The sequence below is a fragment of the Nematolebias whitei genome, chromosome 13 (assembly GCF_014905685.2).
Source record: "Nematolebias whitei isolate Nwh7 chromosome 13, NemWhi1, whole genome shotgun sequence".
Lineage (NCBI taxonomy): Eukaryota > Metazoa > Chordata > Actinopteri > Cyprinodontiformes > Rivulidae > Nematolebias > Nematolebias whitei.
Window position 1 is genome coordinate 44,105,509 of NC_056510.1, and position 10,765 is coordinate 44,116,273.

Sequence of the window (10,765 nt, forward strand, 5' to 3'; positions counted from 1 at the left end):
GAGTCATGTGATCAGAGATGGAGTCATGTGATCAGAGACAGAGTCATGTGATCAGAGACGGAGCATCATAGAAATGAATCATTCCTGCAGGAACAGAAGAAGATGAAACTCCACCAGCTTCAGGGTCAGGTGATCACCTTGTTACAACTTCTGGAAGTTACAGCTCATTTAAAGAAACATATATTTTGTTGTTGTTACATTTATGATCAACAGATCTTAAGATTCATTTTATTTTGTTATTTTGGGAAACTTCACCTGCACTTTAGTTTTTGTGGAGGATTTATTGATTTATATTTTGTGCAGACTTTTTCATCTAAATAACAGAAGGATCATTTTTTTTTTTATACTTGGAGACTGAATACTTTACTAAATAATGTAATTTCAGTAAAATTAACCCTTGTTGTTTTTAGTTTTTATGTAATACTGCAAAGCAACATGTTAAGTTAATTTTGTCAAATGAATAACTAGGATTTTTTGGGGGGGTTATATCACGAAATTTATCGTTATCAGAATGCTCTGAAATATAACTATTATATTTGAGCCATATCGCCCACCCCTAGACATGAGTAATCGGATTAAACGGCCATTTGGAATAAAAATGTGTAAACTCCCCATTTGGATTATTTTTTGTTGATTTAGCTTGATCCAAAAGATTTTATAATCTGATTGAGACGGGTGGTTTATGACAATTCATAATTCCAACGGAGCGCATGTAAACACTTGATCTGTTAATTTTTTTTCCCGATTGCATGTGCGATCTATGTCTACCTCATGTATTTTCACCTGGCTAATGCTATAATGTTGGGAAACAAAACTGTTCGGTGAGCGACACAATATTTCTACAAGAAAGTTTGACAGAGCTCAAAATGATGTGTATCACCTGCAGCTCAGTCAGGGAGTGCAGCAACGTCTTCACCGTCATTAAAACCTGTCCAGGGTCCATTCTGGTGCTCAGGTTTGTTTATGTTCATCCTGGAAGTAAACCAGAAGTAAAACTTCTTCTGTGTTTTTTTTAAGGAGAATTTACCATTCTGCACACATCAGTACTTCTATTCAGAACAAAGCCCGCTGCATGTAAACGCTCGTCGTGAACGGATTGTCCCCATGTAAACGATGGATTCGAATTATTTAATCTGAAAACATTTCAATCCGGTCAAATAATTTTTCGTGTGTAAACATAGCTACTGGCTGATGGCCACTTGATATGTACAGAGGGCTGAGTGATACTAGCAATCACAGCATTGTAAGAGGGGGACAGTTGAACCTGGAGGCTCCGCCCCTGTTTAATGATGGACGGTTTCTTTTCACAAAGATGGCCTCCTTTACTCCTCTCTCAAACCATCGTTCCTCTCTGTCCAGGATGTGAACATCTTCATCCTTGAAAGAGTGACCGCTGGCCTGGAGATGAGTGTAGACCTCAGAGTCCTGGCAGGGCTTAAAGCGCTCCCGGCTGGATATCCAGCTTGAGAGCAAGGCAGCCCGCCGGTCCGCCTCAACTAAACTTAAGTTGATATACTGGGATTACATCCAATCACATTGAAGCTTGTGTTGTCTTGACCAATCACTAACAGGAAGGCGGGTCTTAGAAAAGCAAGCAAGCGTGTGTGTGTATGCAGCTTTGCAGTCGAATCAAATGCAGAAGATGCAGTTCGGTTACACCGGGATAAAATACACACTGCCACCAAAAAAAAGTCACACTCCAATATTTTGTTGGACCGCCTTTAGCTTTGGTTACAGCATGCATCCTCTGTGGCATTGCTTCGATAAGCTTCTGCAATGTCACAAGATCTATTTCCATCCAGTGCTGCATTAACTTTTCACTAAGATCTTGCACTGATGAGGGCAGATTCTGACCACTGTGCAAAGCCTTCTCGAACACATCCCAAAGATTCTCAATGGGGTTAAGGTCTGGACTTTGTGGTGGCCAATCCATGTGTGCAAATGATGTCTCATACTCCCAGAATCACTCTCACAGTTGGAGCCCGATGAATCCTGGCATTGTCATCTTGGAACATGACCGTGCCATCAGAGAAGAAAAAATCCATTGATGGAATAACCTGGTCATTCAGTATATTCAGGTAGTCAGCTGACCTTATTCTTTGAGCACATACTGTTGCTGAACCTGGACCTGGCCAACTGTAACAACCCCAGATCATAGCACTGTCCCCACAGACTTGTACAGTAGACACCAGGCATGATGGTGCATCACTTCACCTGCCTCTCTTCTTACCCTGATGCGTCCATCACTCTGGAACAGGTCTGGACTCATCAGACCACATGACCTTCTTCCATTGCTCCACAGTCCAATCTTTATGCTCCCTAGCAAATCGAAGCCTTTTTTTCCAGTTAGCCTCACTGGTTAGTGGTTTTCTTAAGGCTACACATCTGTTCAGTCCCAGTTGAGTTCCTTCACATTGTGTGTGTGGAAATGTTCTTACTGTCTCTATGAACCACAGCCCTGAGTGCTGCTGGTGTTTTTCTTCCATTTGATTTCACCAAACGTTTAAGTGATCGTCGATCATGATCATTCAGGATTTATTTCCGGCCACACTTCTTCCTGGAAGACGATGGGTCCCCACTGTCCTTCCAGTTTTTAATAATGTGTTGGACAGTTCTTAACCCAAACCATCCATTTCTTCCAGCATAAAATAATTTGGTCCTTTTTGTCGTTTACTGCTGCAGTTATTCTCTCCATCCTGTATATGCCCTTTGTGATGTCCATTCACATGTTCAATAACTAAAAACAGGAACATGCCTGCATTGGTTTTCCCAAAGAACTGAACTGATGTTTGAAGGCACTTAGAGAGGTCAAGGTCAAGAGCTTCAGATGTTTTTACAAGATATTCCAGGAAACAGGAGCGGAGTAGGAGAAGGTCCTTTTGTCTAGTTCAGTCCTCACTGAGGGGACACTGCAGGTAATAATGTCCTGAGAGCGCACGCTGTAGCTGCACTCACGCAGAGACATGTAGGAGGAGATGTATGAAGGCAGCAGACCAAGAAGTGATTTAAAGATGAAAATATACCAGTGAGAGAGTGTGTGAAGTTAATGGTGACCAGTTAACCAGTGAATACAGGGTGCAGTGGTGGGTACGATCATCACAGCCAGTTAGGAATCTTAGTGCACCATGATAGACAGCATCCAACATCTGCAGCATCCAACATCTGCAGGGTTCTTGTAGGAGCGTTCATGTAAATAATGTCACCGTAATCAATGGAGGGAAGGAAAGTCACAGATACAAGTTGTTTCCTAACATTCAGGGTTAGACAGGATCTGTTTCTGAAAAAGAAACCCAGTTTAACTTTCAGTTTCTTTACCAAGTTTTCAAAACTGGTCAAACTGGTTGAAAACAACAAAGAAATTTCACATTTTTAATAATATATAGATATATATAATATGCATTTTAAATAAATAAATTATATAGTATTTAATATAATTAAATATGCACAAGATCCTACATTTTTCAGTCGGGTCATGTGGACAGTTTCTTTTGGAGTAAGCTGTTTGGGGGAAGAATCAGTTTTGTGTTGTGTGTTTCCTTGACTGATGAAGCCTTCTGGATGGAAGGTGAAACGTTTCAGCAAAATAAGAAACTGTCCAGATGACCTGACTGAAAATTGTTGGATTGTATACCTGGATTATTGAGCATGCATCAGGATATGCACGAGAAGGTTTTTTTTACTGCTAAAATACCATTAAACTGTTGTGTTTTTGTTCAAGATGTTTTTGTTCAAGATTTATCATGCTATCAACCTCAGCCCAAGTGTATTTGAAACAATGTGTTAATTTTTCAGTATATAATCTGGAAAGAAAGACTTACAGTGGATTTTTGGTTGTTAAATGACTCCACCAGACTAACTAGTTCAGTTAATCTTCCTCTCAGACTGCCAGATTACAGTAAAGGAAGGAGCATATTTAAATGTTCCAAGTGTTCAAACCATATAAAATCAGTTCAGTTACAGAACAAAGTATGTGTAGTAGGTTTTTGGTTCTTTCCCTCCAGACTAACTGGGTTTACTTGGATAAGGAGCACACTGATGATGCAATGATATTGAAGCCAGCACCAAGAACTGCTGGAACTATTCATTTTTTATTTATCCATTTTAGCTGCAGAAATGTGGCTTCAAGGTTTATATGGCTTTTATGAAACATTTAAAACATGAAAAACTTCACAAAAACAAATTAAGAACAGTATCTGCCTGTTATTCAAACCAGAATAAAAATATAATGTGTATTTAAAGAAATAATAATAATAATCCTGTCATCCAACGTCTTTATTTTCATGGCCTTTAAGGTCTGCTGAAACCAAGATTATCTTACATCTCTCTGCTGGTGTCCCCCCCGGCCGCTAACTCTAATGCCTTTTCCACTGTCACGGCGCGGGTCGGATATTTCCGGCTTCACGCGCGTTCGAGGTCTTTCCACTGTTCCTGTGACCGGCTCGCCTCCCTAAATTCTGGCCCTGCTTCTCAAGGGGTCCAAGCGAGCCGAGCAGTGACGTCAGAAACACTGTCAGTCACTGATTGGTCGGGGGGAGGAGTCTGTGGAGTCTTTCCAAACAACCTGATCCACCATTTTTTCTCTATTGCCTGCCATTAGCGATAACACGAGGAGCGTATCTTTTAGTATTTTGAAGCTATACAACAACAATAATATCAAAGCTGTGGTCAAATGCAGAAGTGCAGGTGTTGTTGTGCTTGGTGGCCGACGAAAAAAGTCAAAGCGAGCTAGATGGAGGATTGGAGGGTGGTTTGGACATGGCCACTGCTCTACTTGAACCATTTATAGAAGATGGTGAGTGTTTTCTAACTTTAAACATATTTTAAATTACTCATCCCATCGGTTCTAAACATATTTTTAACTAACAAAAGAGGCAGACGCCATAATAGGACAACGTCGGTGCTACGATGCTAAGCTAATTTGCATAAATGCTAACTGTCCTCCGGTCCCGTTTCTCATTGTATTTTATCCAGAACGTATTTCAGCGCGTGACGGATCGTCTCTAAACTCCACATTAAACCCTCCAAGCCTCCCGGCTCCTGCTCCATCAGAGGAGTCTGCACCTGACAGGTCTCCATCAGAGGAGTCTACACCATCAGAGGAGTCTACACCATCAGAGGAGTCTGCACCTGACAGAGCTCCATCAGAGGAGTCTACACCTGACAGGTCTCCATCACAGCCCAGCTGCACCTCACAGAGCAGCACAACGCTGCAGCTTCTGTGCTTGGTAAGAGCAGATGCAACTGTTCCACATCACTTTATTTGTGCTGATAAGGACTTGATTTATTTTATTTTTAAAGTAAAAAAAAATTAAATGTTGAATAAATACTGAATTGGGATGAAATTATGTACACAGGGTCCCAGTTACAGACAACAAAATGTAAAATAAAAACAGTAATAAGATCTAAGATATGAATTAAGAAAAATATCAACTAAAAAACATCTACTAATAAAACACTAAGCACTAATAGCAGTAAACAATCAAAACAATACGTCAAACAGCAACATGAGCTTGAGTTTGTGCAGCCTCATGAATATCTAACCAGGATAATCATGTTGCTGTGATCAGTTTTGTGTTGCTGCTGATCAGTTTCATGTTGCTGCTGATCAGTTTCATGTTGCTGTTGATCTGTTTCATGTTGCTGTTGATCTGTTTCATGTTACTGCTGATCTGTTTCATGTTGCTGCTGATCTGTTTCATGTTGCTGCTGATCTGTTTCATGTTGCTGTTGATCTGTTTCATGTTACTGTTGATCTGTTTCATGTTGCTGTTGATCTGTTTCATGTTACTGCTGATCTGTTTCGTGTTGCTGCTGATCAGTTTAATGTTGCTGCTGATCAGTTTCATGTTGCTGCTGATGAGTTTCATGTTGCTGCTGATCTGTTTCATGTTGATCCGTTTCATGTTACTGTTGATCTGTTTCGTGTTGCTGTTGATCTGTTTCGTGTTACTGCTGATCTGTTTCGTGTTGCTGCTGATCAGTTTCATGTTGCTGCTGATCAGTTTCATGTTGCTGCTGATCTGTTTCATGTTGCTGTTGATCAGTTTCGTGTTGCTGCTGATCTGTTTCGTGTTACTGCTGATCTGTTTCGTGTTGCTGCTGATCAGTTTCGTGTTGCTGCTGATCAGTTTCATGTTGCTGCTGATCTGTTTCATGTAGCTGCTGATCAGTTTCATGTTGCTGTGTTCATGCATGCTCATCTGTTCACACAGACTCATGTCCGTGCTGCTGTTCTGCGTATTGTGTTTAATGTTTTTATGCTATTAGAGCTTATCATATTTTTAGTTGATGTTTTTATTAGTTCATATCTTAGATCTTATTACTGTTTTTATTTTATATTTTATTGTTGGATGTAACTGGGACCCTGTGAACATAATTTTGATCCACCACATGGACCACATGAGGTGCGAATGACAAAGAATATCTGCATCTGTATAATAATTTCTGATTCATATATCCATTATTATCATTTTCATTATTTTTAAATCAATTTATTTTTCATTTTCTTATTTGATCAGTTTATTATTATTAATATATCTATTATAGCTGTTAGCAGCACCTTTCTTTGTTTCATGCATTTATTCAAAAACAGTATGTAGCTTGAATTAACCACCTGTTTCTTGTTTCTAGTGAAGAGAAAGAGAAAAGAGTCCAGTAAAGAAAAGTCTTATTTCATCACTGAATGAACATGAAGAACTGAAGCGGACACAGCAGGAACAACACTTGTGTCTTCTTCTGGATGAAGCCCATGAGACAAGGGACACACAGACACAGTCATTAGTTGGACGCAGTAGTTTTTATTTTTCTACATTTCTCACTTCTTACTTTTACTATTAAACAATTTTTTTCTTAAGTGGTGTCCTTGAACATTAAATTTCCTAAACAAATTTTACAATGTTAAGTTCATATAGTGTTTGTTTAAATTCATACTGGAAGTTGAGAAGAATTTCCAATTGCATTTGATCTTTAATGGATCCTAAGAAAATATTACCAGAATCTGCTCAACTGTTATTATGTTATAAATGTTTTGTTCTAGGATGAAGTGAGACAAAAACAGTCAAAAATTCAGAAAGTACAGTTATCAATTATCAGTCATCAGTTATCAGTTATTTATCGTTTATCATCCGTACAACTGTGGCCTGAGAGATTCAGCTGAAAGTCCTGGCGCACCTTTTATTTGAACCTGCAGAGATTTGAACAGCTGATCTGAAGCAAACAGGCAGGAGTTCACCTGAACTGACCACTCCTGCTGTTTGATGGTCTCCTCCTTTGTCATCCATCCATCCATCATCTTCTGCTTCAGGGTTGTGGGAGCAGCATCTTCACCAGGGAGGCACAGACATCAACAGCCTCCTCTTCAACTCTTCTAGGACCCCATGGTGTTCACAGACCAACTGACTATTTATTAATTAATATCCTGATGCTGCTCAATAATCCAGGTAGAAAAATCTAAAAAGTTAAGTCTGGTCCTCTGGACATTCACAAAACAAACAATACAGTTCATAATAAATAAACAATAAATGTTTTTTGTTTGTTTTGTTTTTTGAATGTCCAGAGGACCAGACTTAACTTAACTTTTTTAGATTAATAAGTAATACATTTATGTTTTTAAATTTAATGAAAGACAAATCTTTAAAATTCAAGGACAAAATTTAATCTAATTGTTTTCAAGTCTGTATCTTATTGTAAAAGCAGTTTCAAACATTACAGCACAGTGTGATGTTTTGCAATTTAAACATGAACCTTGTGCATATCTGCAAATAATAAAAGTGAAGATATTTTTAATACATCTTTATTGTAAAAATCTATACTAAAATGGAAAATACATGTATTTAAAGCAGCAGGAAGGCAGTAAGGTAGGATTATGAATCAGGTTTAAAAGTTCCAGCTCATGAGGTACTCCATTAGAGCAGGACATCTCTTCCACAACATCTTGTGACAAAACCTTCAGGGTGTTCTTCTTCTAATACGTTTAGTGGTGGCTAGTAAGTAGCTTAAGGGAGCACTACTGCCACCAGGTGGTAAGACGAGTTGGATTCTAGTCCCCGCCTACAGAGCCGGTCCAGAAATGTAAATGGAAACACAACGAGACCCAATCTGATCTGATCCGCACTGTGACAGTGGAAAAGGGGCAAAGTGTCTCTGTCAGTCGGACTGTTTCTTTCTGCCTAATAGTGTCTGCCTCACCCACTCACTGTATCTGCAGACACCCCCCCCCCCCCACACACACACACACACACACACTCACACACACACACACAAAGTCGACTAGGACAAACTAAAGACCCCCAGTATACTCCTGCATATGTCTGTACGCAGAGGTACGCGCGTACCTCCACAGGGCATGTCCGCCTAAAGCTCAGTCTTTTTATACGTGTACACGGTGTTGCACAATAATCTGCCCAGCGGAGGAAGCTTTTGTCCGGATGCTGTGCAGCTCAGAACGCACGTGAAATGTGTTCGCTCAAGGCCGGTTGTTTTTTTTTTTGAGCTCAGTTTAAGTGTAGAAACATTGTGAAGTGTTTCAATGAACTTATCATCATCGCTCAAATTTTTTATTTTTTATTTTATTTTTTTAAAGAAAGAGAAGAAAGAAGATGAAAAAAAATTAATAAATAAAAGAGAAATATATAAAACCAGAGACCACCACAACAAAACAACATGCACAGCACAATGCCACCCACAATATCACCATGAAACATTCGACATGGCACAAGGAATCATCTAGCTTCCACCACTACCCAACCCAGCGTGCATCTGTCAAAGCACCTGAATCCAAACACCCGCGCAAGCACGCCCGCCACCACCAGATTTCTCCAAAAGAATGCCCAATAGTGGATGCGGGGGCCCACAGACCCGCCCCCCCCAGGACACAATGGCAACATAGGGAGGACCGGAGCCACAGTCACACAGTGGCCCCCAGGCCCGGAGCCCCAGGAGTCTCCCAACAGGGAGAACCGCACCCCCCACCCCCCACCCCCCCCAGAGAGGAGCAGAGGAAAGAACCGGGTGACCCCAGCAACCACAATGCAGAGCCTCCAGGAAGCTGCAGCGACGAGCCCACAGGTCCGGCCGGCAACCCCTGCCCCCCCCCCCCCCCAAGTAGATCTGGCCATGGACACCGAGCCCCGAGGCCATACCACCCCCCAGCAGAGCCCCGACAGAGCCAGGGCACCCAGGCAGCAACCAGGGCGGACCGACGTACACCCCACCACCCAGCCCAGACGCCGAGAGCCACCAATGCACCGGCGGCAAGGGGGCCCCCCGCCAGAGGGGGGCACGACCGGGGGTAGTGGGCCCCACACCAAACGTGGGGCCCAAATTGATCCAAGAGAGGGGGGACCACCAAAAACCCAACCTGAGCAACAAACAGGCACACACAGATAGCCCGACAGAATCTCTGTCAGGCTGACCGCATGCACCATCTACCTGACAGCGACCACAGGCCGGCCCCAGCCCAAGGGGAAGAGCAGCAGGGAGCTGCAGCCGAGGAGGGCCAGCTCCCACATCAAGAGCTCCGCACCATAGGCCCGGAGACGCCCCAGCACGCCACTTACGCACCCCCCGCACACACAGCACCCCCACCGCAAATGCCACACAGGAAGACCAACCAGTGCCCTGATGAGGTGAAGCCACGCCCCCAACCGCCGCCCTACATCACAAATGACCACACGTACACTACCATAGCCGACCCCCCGCCGAAAGCCGGCAGCCACCCCGGTCAAAGTGCCGACCATCGCAACCAGGAACCTAGATTGAAAGAATCGGAACAGCCCAGGGGGAGCCGAAGCACCGGCCCCATCACCAACCGCCCCTAAGGCCCAAAGCCCACCCACAGCCCAGACCCCAACAATGCGCCGCCCCCCCATCCCCGACCCCTAGTGTCACACGGAGAAAGGAGGTGTTTGTGAAAGAAAAAAAAAATTCTATATATGCATAAATAAATTATGAACAGACCCACTTCCTCCTCCTCCCACTCGAATATGGTGTTGATGCATGTTGTTATACAGTGCGTTTAAAATGGGGGGATGAGGTAGCGACCGGCACAGACCCACCTCTTGCCCAGAGAGCAGGTGGTGCCCGTTGACCCCTCATCTCCGCCCAGAACCCTAAATGTCTACATGCTACATATGAGAGTGGGCACAGGTCCGGGAGGTGGAAATGATTGTACATCCTACCACCTAAGTGCGACCATGTGCCCACTCCAGATCCTATATAAGCATGTGTCGTGAGAGTGTTATAAGTGAGTGTCTAGGTTGTATATTAAAATTAGGGCCCAGGATCCCACCAGCCACGGAGATGGATGATTCTCCCCGTAGCTCAGTAGTGCACCTGAACCCCAAAACCCTGTTTGAGTGATGGTGTGGTGGAGTGGGCAGAGGAGGACGTCGAGATGGGGAGGTGAACTGAGGTGGCAATGCCCCCCCAGGGGACCAGCTCCCCCACTGACCCCAATAGGCACCCCCACTCTCCGAGATCCACCAGGGGAGAGAGGCTCTAACAGAGATACCTAGGAGGAGGTGGCAGCCGCACCACCAGGGATCAAGGCCACGGACCGGCACATAGCCCCCGAGGACCAACCAGAACCAGGGCCAGCAACCCAGACCTATCCCGAAACCGTCCAGACGCCCCAACCCGATTCCCAGCCCAACACCCAGCCCCCAACCAGAGAGGCCACCAAACCCCAACCGGGACAATCAGCCAGGAGTGCCCAAACAGTCAGAAATAGAGCACCACAACGACCAAGAGCGCCCCCCCCCACCCC

The 10,765-nt window shown here is 43.5% G+C and overlaps 1 protein-coding gene across 1 annotated transcript in view; it reads left to right on the forward strand.

The window, feature by feature from the left end:
• Positions 1 to 10,765, forward strand: part of rnf17 (ring finger protein 17) — a 116,478-nt gene that overhangs the window by 93,243 nt on the left and 12,470 nt on the right. The gene's annotated exons all lie outside the window — the stretch shown is intronic.